Genomic DNA, 15,644 nt, shown 5'->3' with positions numbered 1-15,644 from the left:
ACATAGATGAGACAGCCATTCTATTTTTTTTTCCTAATGAATTGAACTTGTATTCAAAGAAGAATACAAATACCATAATCCTCATTTTCATAGGCTAGTTGGAGGAAGTTTGAAATAGAGACTACTGACCAGTGGAAATATGGTATCATATGCATGATATCATTATGCAAATAATGCAAGTTGTGTCAATTTACATCACTTATGTAAATGACATCAATTTGCAAATGGCATTAATTGCCTCATTTAATGATAATATGACCTAAATGATTTAATCAATGAAGACAATCAGTCCATTCCATATGAAGTCCACTGCATGGTGGTCCAGTAAATATGTTACGCTCTAAATGTCAAATCAGCACTTTCAAGAATTCTAAACCATTCCTCTCTATTCCAAGAGTTCCTAAACCTTCTGCCATCACACCTCCATTTAGTATAATCTTAATGTTCATACTGTATGAACACAAATGAACAATGAAAACAATGTAATGAAACTTTGGGAAAAGTGCATGTATTGTAAGCATGTACAGGTAGTCTTTGATTTATCTTGAAAATTTTTATTTTTTTAAAAAACATACAATCATTTATAAAAATACAATAAAATTTTAAAATAGAGAACCCCCCCTTACCCTCCCTCCCACCCCCACCCCCCCTCCCTTCACTTCCCAGAGCAGAATACAGGGTTAAGAAAAAAAAAGAAAAAGAAAATTATAATAATTAAAAAAAAGAAAAAAAAAGAGAAAGAAAAAAAAATATCATAATTAACCTTTAACTCCATAACTTATAAAACAATTCTCTATAATATTTGATATTCATTCATAAAATAAATAAAACTTTTTAATTCCATATTTTTTCTGAATATAATCTATCCACCTTCCCCATACAGTAATATATCTTTCTTGTGTATGATCCTTTAAATAAGCAGAAATTTTTGCCATTTCTGCAAAACTAGATACTTTAAATATCCATTCTTCTAAAGTAGGCAAAGAATCTTTCTTCCAATATAGACCTACTAGTAACCTTGCTGCAGTTAATAAATTCAACATCAAAGTAGTTTCTTTTTCATTTAAGTCAACAAAAATACCAAGTAAAAATAGTTGAGGAGTAAACTTTATCTTCTTTCTAAAAATCTTTTGAATGTTCCACCAAATCATAATCCAAAAAGCCTTTACTTTTTTACAATTCCACCAAATATGAAAGTATGTCGCATCATTATTGCCACATCTCCAACATTTGGGCTGTATGTTGGAATACATACAAGATAATTTTTTAGGATCTAAATGCCATCTATAAAACATTTTATAAAAATTTTCTCTCAAATTTTGAGCTTGTGTAAATTTAACATTTCTTATCCAAATTATCTCCCATAAATCCAATGAGATCGGCTCCTGTATATTCTGAGCCCATTTAATCATACAATCTTTAACCAATTCTGTTTCCGAATCTAACTCTAATAAAACATTATATATTCTTTTTATATGAGCCGGACCTTGGTTTTTAATCTGAATAACCAATTGTCTATCTTCTAGTGTTATTCCCTCTTTCTTGTCTACAGTCCATCTATCCATTATTTGTAAATATTGAAACCATGACTGTAGAATATTTTGCTGCCTTAATACATCTAGGGATTTCAAATGCCAATTCGAACCAGAACAAATTAACAATTCTTTATATGAAATTTTATCAAAATTTGTCCCCTTAGAGGTTCCCTCAATTGCATGTCTGGGAATCCCCCAGATAGGTATTTTATAATTTAATCTATAATAATACTTCTTCCAAACACGAAGTAAGGCATTCCTCAAAATATGTGATTTAAAAGTCCGATCAACTTTCTTATTAAAAATTAAATATGCATGCCAACCATATATTAAATCCCAACCTTCCAAAAAAAGAATATCCATATTTGTTAAATTAAGCCAATCACTTAACCAAGTTAGGGCGGCTGCATCATAATATAATTTCAAATTGGGTGCCTTAAGTCCCCCTCTTTCTCGAGCATCCTGTAATATCTTAAATTTAACCCTTGGTTTCTTCCCGGCCCATATAAAATTATTGATACCCTTTTGCCATTTGATTTATGACCAAAATTGAGCCCAATTTTTTTCCCGCTAAGCAAGATAGTTGTTAAGTGAGTTCTGCCCCATTTTATGATCTTTCTTGTGACAGTTGTTAAATGAAACAATGCAGTTGTTAGTAACATGGTTGTAAAGTGAATCCCTGTTGATTTTGCTTGTCAGAAGGTTGCAAGTTGATCACAGGACCCCAGGAAACAGCAACCATCATATGTATGAGCCAGTTGCCAAGCTTCTAAATTTTGAACATGTGACCATGCAGATGCTGCAATAGGTGTAAGCATGAAAAACGGTAAGTCACTTTTTTCATTAACTTTGAACGGTCACCAAATGAATGGTTAAAGTAACTATTTGTAACTTTCATATGTTCATATTAGTAAAGTTGGAAGGGACCTTGGAGGTCATCTAGTCCAACCCCCTGCTCGGGCAGGAAACCCTACACCATTCATATCTCTCTTGGACTCTCTCTATATATCCCCCAAGTGGGAAGATACATGTCACAGTTTGAGAAACACCTGTGTATTCCCTCCCTGAGGCTACACACACAGTCAGAAGCTGCCACACAATTGGCCTATTAGTCTCATGATAGTCATAATACCTATCTCAGATGGATTAAGCTAAACAGACGAGCGAGGCACACTATTTTTGCTGTGACACTTCAAATATAGTAACATCCTTACAGTGGTACCTCAATGCTCATTGTTAATTGATTCCAGGATGAATACCAAAAACCATGAGTACCAAAATAATGTAGTGAGTCACAAGGTAGCCGACACCAAGAAATTCTAGCTTGTGCACTGAGTACTAAACAAATGATGAGTACCAGGACAAAAGTTTAGTGTAAAAATGTATTGAGTACCAAATTTGATGAGTTTCAAAGCAGTTGAGTATCAAGGTACCACTGTACTTATATTTGAGCATAACTTAAATAAAACTAAGAAGCAACTGCAGGTTTGGGATTGTTTTTTAATATTTATTGACATGAATTAATAAACTAAGGAATTCTCAGGCAAGACCCGTTCATAATAAAATGTGTATGGTACAGCCTCCAATCTGATACTCTTCACATATAGTAAATTTCAATATAATGCTGACTTTTAATAACTTTCAAAGACATGTATCTATATATGAGGAAAATTGGGAAATAAACCCTTCGTTTGGTTATCAATGACAGACACTTGCAGATACAGAACTTTTATTATACATATTAGAAAACTACAACATTACATTACTTTTTGATATAATTGCCATTCAAATTGAGACACTTGTCATAACGTCTTACAGGGTTTGAAATTGCTTAGTTGTAGTTGCTCAGTGCCAAATTTGGGCTATGGGGGTTGATCAAAAACATTCCAATGGAACTGCTTCAAAAGTTCTTGGGTGCGTCTAGCAGTGTGCAGGCAAGCATTATCGTAAACCAACAACACACTGGAAGTGGTGCCATAGAAAATCCCACCAAATGTGAAGATGTCAAAGGAATACTGCTAGTAGAGTTCATGGAGCATGGTTCGACCATCGATTCAGAAACCTACTGTGAAACATTACAAAAACACAGACAAGCCATCCATAACAAGCATCGGGACATGCTGACTTCTGGTGTGGTGTTGGTTCATGATAATGCTCACCCACACATTGCTAGACGCACCCAAGAACTTTTGAAACAGTTCCATTGGGATATTTTTGATCACCCCTCTCTATAGCCCAGATTTGATGCCAAACAACTACTACTAAGGAATTTCAAACCTTGTAAAACATTACGACAAGTGCCTCAGTTTGAATGGCGATTATGTCAAAAAGTAATGTAATGTTGTAGTTTTCTATTTTGCTTTATTTCTTTTCGACTCTTGCCCAATTTTCTTGTAGGAATATCTTTACACACCATTCCCAACTTCAATTTTTGACCCAAAATATAGAAAGACTGGCAAAAAAATAATTCTATGAACATCCATAGAAGAGGATTGAATGGATTCTGGATTTTCCAAACTCTTAATAATTAATAGTCAGGTCAGTTGTCCTTTATTTGTTTCCTATTTGTATGAATATGGAACACTTTTACATTGATATATTCCATAATATATCAGGTGACATATTACTTTTATAAATCTTCTGTATAAAGGATTTTATTTTGCACAATCAACAGTACTGTTATTGTAGTTTATTGAATACTAAATACATGCAATGGATCACATATATCATTCAGAAATAAATAATTGCACAAAGAGAGGGCTTAACTCTTTTACTCATAAACTCTTCTTGCTATTGCAGTTATATGTATAACTTTTGAGTTCTTAGAAGTAAGATAGAATACATGTATAAAAATAATTAAATATAATAAGCTACTATATTAAGAATGCACTTACATAACTAGAATTGGTCAACAATCCCATTAAAGCATCCCTGACAAACCATCACTTGTCACAAACACTGAACTGCTCTTTTGATTCATGTTCTACATCCAGCAGCAATCCTGAAGTTGATGGCAAAATTAGTAAAATATATTGAAGCCAGCCTCTAAAATCTATTAATGTGCATGGTCCCTGAGCTCAAAATAGTTATTTGTGGTATGTGAATTTCACAGTGGGTGACATTTGCAAGTTTTAAATCATATAATATAAATAGGAAAAAAACCTCTAAACTCTGAGTTTATTTATTTCTTTGCTTCCATATTATTACACTGCACAAGGCTACAACTGGTTCTCAGGGGAACAGAAATATTTGCAGGCAGGTTGGGTATGCCATTAGCTAGACTTGCCACCTTTTCTCTTGGCAATTACAGTCACTTGTATGGGCAAGTACAGTAGGACATAGGGGACTTATGAGCAGACAATGGTCATGCATATTTAGCCACATAATTTTAATAATCCTAGTGACTAAATATTGAGTTAACATACAGGTCATCATGGTATAATTAATATTTTCTGCAAATTTTAAATTTGTGGCATTGTTTCAATGAAAAAATTAGTCCCATTACTTTTCCATGTATATTTTTCATTTCATTACACTGTATCAACTATTATTTTTACTGATTCCTTCTAAACTAAAAAGATCTCCTTCTCACCTTGTTCCATTCAAATATTTTTAAAACCAAAGATAAGTTTGGGTTACTTTAGTTGGGCTAGCAATTCTGCTGCACTAATATATGGACAAGTTACATTAATTTGATTGTTTATCTATCTATGGATGACAATTCTTGTGACTGAGCAATGGATTCATTACTTTGAGGTACAATAGTAAATCATTCTACTAATGCCATCAAAATGTTTTCCTTTTCCATCTAGTCCATAAATCAGGTTCAGCATATTCTATATTCAATTTCAGTAATGTTAAAACAGACTAAATTGGACCATGTATGTAGAACTGAAACTAAGAAACTCTGCTAATAGATCTTCAAAGCTGGCAGGTTTTGGCGGGTATTATATTCTGAACAATCTGAGTGAATTAAATCAGTTATAATATGGCTCGACCATCCTGATGAACATAGATTACAATGCTCTCTGTTATTCTCACACTACACATATAAGGGTTTGTAATCATTTATCAGAACGGTCACATTATTGGTAAGAGAAGAGGTAAGAGTAGAGCTAAGTGTAGGACAGGCAAGTATGTTATTACCTAATTAATAGGCTTCAGAGGTATATACTGAATTTAGAATGGTGTTGGAAATGCTAGCAGGATACAGTTTCTATAGCAACTAAATAAGAGATAGTGTCAGACCAGTAACTGAATATTTGTAAGAAAAGCTGAAAACATATTCATTTTTTTTAAAAAAAACCTTCAGAATCTTTCTCTTTGTGTGTAATTAATATAGAATGGCCTGGTCACTGTTATCTTTCTCTTTATAAGTTGGCCTGGCTGTTGTGCTACATCTGAAATATTCCTAGATGCCAAATCAGCTCTCAAAGACCAACAATGACCCTATTGATAAAATGTGACTGATATTCTCCTCTAAAACCAACAAGACTTTTCATAGATGTCAATTCTGCCTTGTTTGAAATCAGCCTCAATTCTGATATATGTACGCATGCATGTATGTATGTATGTATGTATGTATGTATGTATGTGTATATATGGGATTCGATCCTGGGCAGTCTACATGCTAGGTAGTTGTATTAACCACTAGGCCATAAGCTCTCCTCCCCTCTTTGTCAGCCGAGTCAAGAGAGTATATACAGAAAGTTTTTCAGACAGACCGATCTGATTGATTGCACCTTGGCATTTTGACTGCTATACTGCAGTTCTACTTTTTTATAATCTCTTTTGCTTTGCGGCCCTCCAACTAGGGGCATTCGAATCCCATAAAGGGCGTGGCTAGCTGATGAGGACTAATGAGTCCGAAATAGCTATACTAGTCTCCCACTTAAATATTTACTCTTTGTCAGCAGAAAGAAATCTGAATTTCTAATGTATCGCAGTTGTGACTTGAGCCTGCTTAACACCCCTAGTTGGGGGGCTGCAAGGCAAAAGAGATTATAAAAAAGTAGAACTGCAGTATAGCAATCAAAATGCCAAGGTGTAATCAATCAGACCAGTCTGTCTGAAAAACTTTGTGTATGTGTGTGTATCACACCTTTATAAAGAAAATTGTTTGTATTGTGTGTCTCTGTGTGAGGTCCTTATAAGGCAAATTTACACAGAAAACTTTAAGCAGTGACTGTTGGGATGATTATGTGTAACTGATAAAGGAAAATATTTGTAGCTCAGGGTTCAAATGGGGGTTGTCTTTGGTGGTCTCTTGAGTTTGGTTGTTTTCTTGCAGACATTTCATCACCCAAACAAGGCAACACAATCAGTGCTGAACATCATCAACAGAGCATTGATGATTTTGCCTAGTTTGTTTAAGGTATGAGTGCTCTGTTCTTTGTAGAACTTTGTGCAATGCTCTCAGCTGACTTGAGCCAAAGATACTTGACAAATCCTATGTGTATTTGAACTTCACTCTCCCTATTCCTAATCCACTTAATCTTTTATATCGCATGACTGGCACCTGTTACTGAAATACAATGTTAATTTTCAATCATTAAAATGCTTCAAGAATTCAAACTATTCTAATGCTCCAATAAATCATGTATTATGTGTTTATTTGATTTATTTCCTAATCAAATCTATTATGCACTAAATCTATTACACCAAAGAAAACCTAAATGCAGTTATAAAAATTAATTAACAGGGGGAAATCCATATTATAAATGGATTATCCAGATTATGATGTAAAATGAATTCAATCATAAAATTGCACATTATATAGTATATATAATACAGAGACATACTGCACCATTTTCTCATTCTTTGAAGGCTCCAATAAACCCAAAATTTATGTATTTTTGATACATAAATGTCATGTTTAAATCAGAAGTATATGTCATATTTGTTAACACATGAATTCATTGATTCTCCTAAATTATATATTCAAATTCTTCATTTCACAGCTTAAATATGTAATTAAAAGTTTTATTTTTGTTTTTAATTTCTTATTAAATTGAATTATTGGTTTCCATTCAGGTGCTTCAACTCTTAAGGATGATAAATTACTAAAGTATCCAAGATATACTCTTTAATTAATGCATGTTTCAATTGTGTATATTGCCAGCTGTATAACATGTATGCCAACTCAACATGCAATCTTGCAAAGTCTTTAAAATAACTATTTGAAATCAGCTGATCTAAAAGACTGATAATCAATGAAAAGATTTTCAGTATTGCTAGGCTCTGTAATGTAATGCAGTTACATAGATTTTTTTTTTTAAAAAAAAATTCTCATCAATCAGGGCAAATGTTAAATATTTTTTTAAACCATTCCTCAACCCTTGGCAGATACCAGTACCTAACCAACTTAGAATGAGAAATTTTTTAAAAAATACTACCACTGCTGGTAAGGGGGCCATGGGGGGAGGCGGGGCAAGGGCACGCGTGCCCACAGAGAGGGCTCTGAGTGCTGCCTCTGGCACACGTGCCATAGGTTTGCCACCACTGCTCTATACCATTCCAGACAAGTAGCTATCCAATCTCTTCCTTAATGCCTCCAGCGATGGAACACCCACAACTTCTGAAGGCAAGCCCTTCCACTGATTAATTGTTCTCACTGGCAGGAAATGTCTCCTTAAATCTAGGTTGCTTCTCTCCTGATTAGTTTTCATGCATTGTTTCTTGTCTTGCCTTCTGGTGCTTTAGAAAATAGATTGATCCCCTCTTCTTTGTGGCAGCCCCTCAAATATTGGAACACTATCATGTCAACCCCTAGTCCTTCTTTTCATTAGAGTAGATATATCCAATTCCTGCAACCATTCTTCATATGTTTTAGCCTCCATGCCCCTAATTATCTTTGTTGCTCTTCTCTGCACTATTTCCAAAGTCTCTACATCTTTTTTATAATATGGTGACCAAAACTGGATGCAGAATTCTAAGAGAGGTCTTCCTAAGCCTTTATAAAGCTCTACTAATGCTTCATGTGGCCTTTTTCTATCCCTCTGTTAATGCAACCTAGGATTGTGTTGGCTTTTTTTGGCTGCTGCATACTGCTGGCTCATATTTAAGTGCTTGTTCACTAGGTCTACAATATCCTTCTTGCAGTTACTGCTATTGAACCAGGTTTCACCTAATCTGTACCTGTACATTTTATTTTTCTTGCCTAAGTGTAAACATTATTTTTCTCAACATTGAATTTCATTTTGTTAAATAGGGCCCAGTGCTCAAGTCTGACAAGATTCTCGGGTGTTGGCTATTCCTGCTAGTTTAGTGTCCTCTGCAAATTTGATGACAGGGCAAATTTCCCCTTTTATTCCTTCATCTAAATCATTTAGGAAAATGTTGAAAGTACTGGGCCTAAACAGAACTTTGGAGTAGCCACTGCTTACTTCCCTCCATGTAGATATAACTCCATTAAGGACTATACATTGAGTACAGTCTGTCAGCCAATTACAAATCCATTTGTCTGTGAAGCTGTCTATCCAACATTTTTTAGCGTATCAGGAAGTATTTTGTCAAATGCCTTACTGAAATCCAAGGATATTATGTCCACTGGATTTTGCTGGTCACTTCTTCAAAGAATGAAATAAGATTTGTTTGGCATGAACTATTTTGACAAACCCATGTTTGCTTCTGGTTATAACTTTGCTTACTTCTAGGTGTTCACAGATCTGTTGCTTGATTATCTTTTCCAGAATCTTTCCAGGTATTGATGTCAGGCTGATTGGTCTATAGTTTCCTGGATCTGTTTCTCTCTCTCTCTCTCTCTCTCTCTCTCTCTCTCTCTCTTACAATTATGTTTCTGGTAGGTTGGCTGTATTATCTTTTTGCATGAAGACAGATGCAAAGAATGAATTAAGCAGCTCTGCTTTCTCTCTGCTGCCTGATGCCTTGCCATCTTCTCTCATTACTCAACCGATTACTTCCTTGACTTTTGTTTTTTATTTTTTATATGTTGAAAGAAACTTTTTCTATTATTTTTGACATTTGTTGCAAGTCATTCTTCATTCGGAGCCTAAGCTTCCCTGACTTAGTTTCTCTTTCCTAATTAGTTTCTCAAAGAGTTCTTTGTGTAACCATGCTGGTTTCTTCTTGGATTTCTTGATTTTTTTTTCAGTGGTATTAAGGTAGACTAGGCTTTTATAATTATATTTTTCAGAGTTTCTCAAACTTTTTGAATTATTTTCCCTTCAATATTTTCATCCATGGAATCTTTCACAAGCTCTCTCTAAATTTGTTAAATCAGCTCTCTTAAAGGCTGAGTCACTGGTTTGATTATATTCTATTATTTGTATTTGCATTATATTAAATTCCAATATGACATGGTCAATTTCCCCCAAAGTTCCAGTAACTTTAACCTCCTCTATCACTTCTTCTTTGTTAGTAAGAATTAGGTCCAGTATAGCTGTCTCTCTAGTTCCCATCTCTACCTTCTGGATGACAAAGTTGACAGCTAGGTGGTCAGGAACCAGTTCAATCTCCTACTTGATGCAGAATTTGTCTCCTCAGTTGATGTCAGGCTAGTTAAAGTCCCCATTACTACTGTGTTTGGAAACTGGATTACATTGAACCAATTTCCTTTTGCTTTATTATGTTTTTTTATATATTGTTAGCTACCTGGAGTCACAAAACTGAGATAGGCCACTTTATAAACTCTTTAAATAAATAAGTAAAAAAAAATCATGTAAAAATACTCTACAATGCCACTGTCAGAAAGGAGAGGATATGAACGTAAGTTTTAAAGCTGCCCAATTCACAGCTTTCAATAATTTATCAAAGCACACACCTTGAGATCCTACAGTATCAGCTTGGCTAGCTTTACTCCAAAGATTTTGCTGATAATGGACAGTTATTCTGTAAGGTCCTGCTCAGCTAGCACTCGTAATTGCTGGGGCTGCTAACTGTCGTGCAGAGAGTAGGGATTTCACTACCTTTGCTCTTATGCTGTTATATTGTGGCATTCTTGATAAAGCGTCAGCCAGAAAGTTCTTTCCTCCTGGCAAGTAGTGGAGAGTAAAATTGAACCGTTGAAAATGTTGGGCCTACCATGGTTGTTTAGGAAACAACTTTCTGGGGGTCTTGAGAGCCTCTAAGTTTTTATGATCAGTCCCAACTTGGAAAGGGATTTTGCTCCCTTCCAGGAAGTGCCTCCAAGTGAGGAAAGACCACTTCACAGCATAAGCTTCCTTTTCTCAGACTGCCCAGTGTTGTTCACTCTCTGATAACTTTTTTGAAGTGTAAGCGCAGGGCTGTAATTGGCCCTTTATATTCTCTTGGAGCAGTACCGCACCCACTGCTACATCACTGGTATTGGCCTGAATTACAAACAGTTTCTCTGGGTCTGGGTGTCTTTAGCTTTCTGAATGCAGCTTGGCGTTTCATAGTCCATTTCAGTGGCTGGCTGGGCTTTGGCTTAACCACTCCCTTAGTCTTTAATAGATTTGTAATAGGGAGTGCAGTTTGTGCAAAGGAGGTGATGAATTGCCAATAGAAATTCACAAAGCCCAGGAAACTCTGTAATTGCTTTCTGGTGCAGGGGGTCACCCACTCCAAGCCGGCCTGCACTTTTTCTGGATCCATCTCTACCTACCCAGCCTAGGTAGTCAATTTTTTCCTTATGGAACTCACACTTTGATAATTTTGCATACAACTTACCCAGACGGAGTTTGTTCAGGACCGCCCTGATTAATTTCACATGTTCAACTTTCATTTCGGTATAAATTAATATATCATCCAGGTACACCAAAACTCCCTTAGAAAGGTGCACATGGAGCATGTCAAGCCCATGGGCTCAACATTCAAGGGAGGGGGGAACAAGAGCAGCACTACACGGAGCAGAACACTGCCGAAAGCCACGCTGGCAGCAACCAGCCACAGCACGACCACAGCATTGCCGGACAGCTGGGAGGCCTCCCGGGGCAACACCGGAATCGCCGAGTGGCTGGCGGTCTCATGCAGCATCAGCAAGGCCACCGATTGGCAGAGGACTGCGAGGTGACGGCAACAATGCTGACGAGGATCAGGGGGTGCCCAGGGTGAGGTGGAAGCTTACCTGGATGGAGACCGGCCCCGACGCTCCACTGCGCAATGCCTACAGGCAGGGACAGGACAGCAGGCCAGGGTGAACCAGCTCCCTTTAGGATAAACACCGGATGCTGGCTTGCTCCTTGGGGAGTGGAGCTGTGGGGTGGGAATGTATTTCACGTGTTGGGAGCAAGGCAGAGCACGTCATTGATCAGTTGTATGAATACAGTGGGGGGGGCTGCAGTCCAAATGGGAACACCTTAAATTGGAAACAACCAAGAGAGCAATTAAAAGCAGTTTTCAACTCATCCCCCTTCTTAATTCTGACCCAATAGTACGCCTCTCGCAGATCTAGCTTAGAAAATATTCTTCCCTTTGATAGGTGGGCCAGCATATTTTTTCATGAAGAGCAAGGGATATCCATTTTCCACGCACGCCACATTTAAGCCCCTAAAGTCAATGCAGAGATGAAGAAACCCATCTTTCTTCTCTCAAAATAATACGGGTGCTGCCACCCAGGATATGGCCATCTGGACGAAACCACGGGCCAGATTTTTATCTATGAACTGGAGCAGTTTGTCTAATTCCCTCGGACTCATTGAATACAGCTTTGGTTTTGACAGTTTAGTCCCCAGGATGATTTCAATGGCACAGTCAGTGGGTCAGTGGGGGAAGGAACTCGTTCGAACTCCTCTCACTGAAGACCTCAGCCAGGTCATAATACTTTCTAGGTATGTTCTGCAAGATCTTACCACTCAATGCGGCCACTACTTCTCAGGCTAGTTCCTTCTTTGGGCGGTTGTGCTTATTTGGTGAGGGTTTTTTCCTTTTCCAGCATCCCTCTCTCCAATCCACCAGCAGGTTCCATTTCTTTAGCCAGGTTAGCCCCAGAAAGAGAGGCCACTCCATTCCTTTGGACATTCAGTAGGTTTTATCATCTTCCCTCCAGGTCTCCCTTCTTGGGGGGGTATTTGTGCAATACTCCAGAGTGGGGTGGCCTTCCTTGACACATTTGAAGCAAGCGGTTGAATGTGGCTGGGTTGCCATGGGTTTGGTTGCCTCCCATTTCTTTTCTGGTGGAGGCTGCTTCCAAACCTTGTCTGACCAGTAGTGGTTGCAATTCTAGGCGATCTCTGCTTCTTCAGCCAGGATGCACCAGTCATGCAGGCAGGCCAGGGCTTGACGGGCAATGTAGGCATTATATAGGTCATCATTGAACCTGTTCTTGAAGTAGTTCACCAAGATATCCTCTGGCCAGTTGAGGTGGTATGTTAGGTCTCAGAACTCCTCTGTATACTCAGCTACAGGGCAGCATCCCTGCTTCACTGTCTTTATGCAGTCTTGTGCCTTCTGATTGACTAGATGGTCTTTGAAATGCTGCCTCATGAAGTGGTTAAAATTTCAGAGCTCCAGGATGTTGGAGTTGTGCAGAGTTACCATCCATCCGGTTGTGGCACCTTCTAGGGCCAGGGGGACAACCCTGACTCTAGCTTCCTCACTAGGGAAGATTCTCCTGTACACTTGCATGTATGTGAGAACCTGATCGAGGAAGAATCCCAGCTGTTGGGGATCAATTTTGGCTCAGGGGGAGCTCGCTGTAGTGTGGCTGAGGTGGCTGCTGCTGTCTCAGTAGAGCCAGTCATCCCCACTGTGTGCTCTTATCACACGTAGCTTCTTTGAGTCGCTCCTCACTTCTCCCTCTGCAACTGATCAGATTTCACTTTCAGGTCCTGAAAAGTTTCCACCATGAAGTGTATTGCTCATTTCAGGATCTGATCAGTTGAGTCCTGCTCTCTCTCGGTCTCCTCATCGTTGCAGAGCAGCTCCATTTCACAACTCCAGCCCTGCTTTTGGCTGCCCTGAGTGAAAGTTACCCATTGGGCCATTCTGCCCCAATCTTCCCTTTTTCCCATGCCAACCAACCATCTCAGCCTCATGGACTCCTCTATGGCAGCCATCTCCTCCATCCATCCAGAGGGGCTCTCTTCAGGCTGAGTCTTGGTGGTGAACTCTTCTCAGCATTCCATTCAGTCTCATCCTGCTCACTGACATGGAGCAACATGGTGCGTAAAGTCCCCTCAGTAGGGCGGATGACTATCCAGGTTGTTCACTTTGCAGATCTTTCCTAATGTAAGGTCCTACTTCAGGAAGAAGAAAGAAGAACTCCCAAGAAAGCAGAACTCCTGAAACTGACATCGTTTCAAAAGGAACTTTTATTGAGAGACAGTGATAGCAAAATAGAAAGACAAGATCTGAATAATTCCTGTACAAAACATTACATTAAAATTCTCCTTTCAAACCCCTTTCCAGTGCCCAATGGTCCAGTATGATTTCGGCCAATCTACAGGTGTGAAGTTGTTATGGGAACCAGAGTGATAAAGCCGCAGTTGTCAGGTGTTTTGTTTTCATCCCAGTTTCTTTCCAGTGGAGTAGAGTTAAGACAGATGGTTCCCGGCACATTCATCCCCACTTTCACACCCACAGAGATGCATCAAAGGTGAAAAAAAACAAAGTAAAGGAAACACAATCCAAAGCCCACAGAGTTGCCCCCATCACCAAGGGGCAAAACCTCCCTCCTCCAAACAGAATGGCAGTACCTGAAAAACAAAATGAAATGAATAGATAGTTTGAGGGTCTGACATATTCAATTTTTGGGTGGAAGCTTATATGTCCTCATCTGAAGTACTTGGAGTCAGCTTTCAATGTGTATATTAAATATATAAACAAGAAATCCAAGGAAATAATAAACTAAGAACAAGGATTAGGCAATGTTTTCATTTAAGGCATCCTTAATTTAACTGCAGATATATATCATGTTGACTGTATTTTAAAATTAAATCTTAGTCATAATCGCTTACAAGTGCCTCACTTTCACTTGAGTTTCCGGGAAAGGTCCCAGTTTCTTAATCAATATTTCACCATAAATAATGGCAATAGTTTTCCTAGAAAGTACAGTAATTGCAATCATTAAGTAAATGCCATGTTCATTGAAACATGCTCAGTGAAATTTCATGCATATGTTCTGTACTAAAACATTATATATGATGCTAGGAAACTGGCCAATCAGGCCAGGAAGTTATTGGTCCAGTCCTGTCCTGTCCTGTCCTGTCCTACCCTACCCTATCCTACCCTATCCTATCTATCTACAATCAAAGAAATAATTATGTTATTTCCAACATGCAGGAAATTGATTAGAGGAGAGCCTATATGCTTCTCTGATACTGCTAATTATGTGAGCATCCTCTATCACAGACATGTCAAATACAAGGCCCATGGGCCAAATCTGGCCCACAATGTGGTTAGATCTGGCTCATGGAGTCACCCTGGAGATAGCAGGAGACTGGCCCCTGCCGCCTTGGCCCCAGCCCAGCCTAGCTGGGTGCTGATTTACAACTTCGTGGCGGCCATCCAGACCAGAACACAGTCAGCCTTAGAACTGTGGGGCTGCCCTGGAGATGGCAAGGGACCGCCCCCATTGCCTTGGTCCTGCCCCTTGGGCTCATACATAGGAAGCAGCAAGTGGGCAGGGGCTAGCATCCTGGGTGAAAGGGAAGTGCTCAGAATGTGGTTACCCTGCAGGGCAAGACGGTCACTAGGGATGCCAGCCCCTGCCTGCTCATCGGGCCTGGCCTCGCTGCTCATGGGCCAGATCTAAGGCTGACCGCATTCCAGCCTGTATGGTTGCCACGAAGTTATAGATCAGCACTGTGCTTCGATGGCCCGCTCACCAGCCTGACCTCGCTGCTCATGAGCACTTCCCTTTTACTGGGACTGTCCTTGATCCTGCATGGGAAAGCCATGGCTACCAGCTGCATGGCCACTGGCAGCACTGCCAATCTCTCCCCTTCCCCTTGTCCATTCCTGGGGAGGGAAGGAGGGAGGGAGGGAGGGAGGGAAGGAAGGAAGGAAGGAAGGAAGGAAGGAAGGAAGGAAGGAAGGAAGGAAGGAAGGAAGGAAGGAAGGAGATGGGAATAAGAAGGAGGGAGGATGGAAGGAAGAGAAGGAAGGAGATTGGAATGAGAGGAAGGGAGGATCTGAGGAAAGTCCTGCCTTATCAGTTGGCCATCAGTAGTCCTGCTGCCCTTTCAC

At 39.0% G+C, this 15,644-nt stretch overlaps 1 protein-coding gene across 6 annotated transcripts in view; it reads right to left on the bottom strand.

Moving 5' to 3' along the window:
* GPM6A (glycoprotein M6A) overlaps window positions 1-15,644 on the bottom strand; it is a 211,879-nt gene that overhangs the window by 41,758 nt on the left and 154,477 nt on the right. The gene's annotated exons all lie outside the window — the stretch shown is intronic.

Source organism: Crotalus tigris, unplaced genomic scaffold (assembly GCF_016545835.1).
Source record: "Crotalus tigris isolate CLP2741 ecotype Arizona unplaced genomic scaffold, ASM1654583v1 scf7180000023675.2660513, whole genome shotgun sequence".
NCBI lineage: Eukaryota > Metazoa > Chordata > Lepidosauria > Squamata > Viperidae > Crotalus > Crotalus tigris.
The sequence above is the reverse complement of the archived record's forward strand: the minus strand, read 5'-3'. Positions and strand labels throughout refer to the sequence as shown.